Below are 229 nucleotides of genomic sequence, written 5' to 3' on the forward strand. Positions count from 1 at the left end.
AGTTAAAAGAACAAGAGTTAAAAAAAATAAAACCAAACCCAAAATACCTCCCAAGAACTAAAACAAAACTTAAATACCAAAATCAGCTACAAGACCAGGGAGTCCAGTGACAGGACTCAGCTCCTGCGGTGTGGCGCCGGGAGCTCACAGCAACCTCCTGGGCTGGGGGAAGCGCTGAGGCAACGGCAGCAGGGATGTACTCAAATAAATATCTAGAAGTGGGCGAGGG

The sequence above is a fragment of the Acanthisitta chloris genome, unplaced genomic scaffold, assembly GCF_000695815.1.
Source record: "Acanthisitta chloris isolate BGI_N310 unplaced genomic scaffold, ASM69581v1 scaffold41467, whole genome shotgun sequence".
Classification (NCBI taxonomy): Eukaryota; Metazoa; Chordata; class Aves; order Passeriformes; family Acanthisittidae; genus Acanthisitta; species Acanthisitta chloris.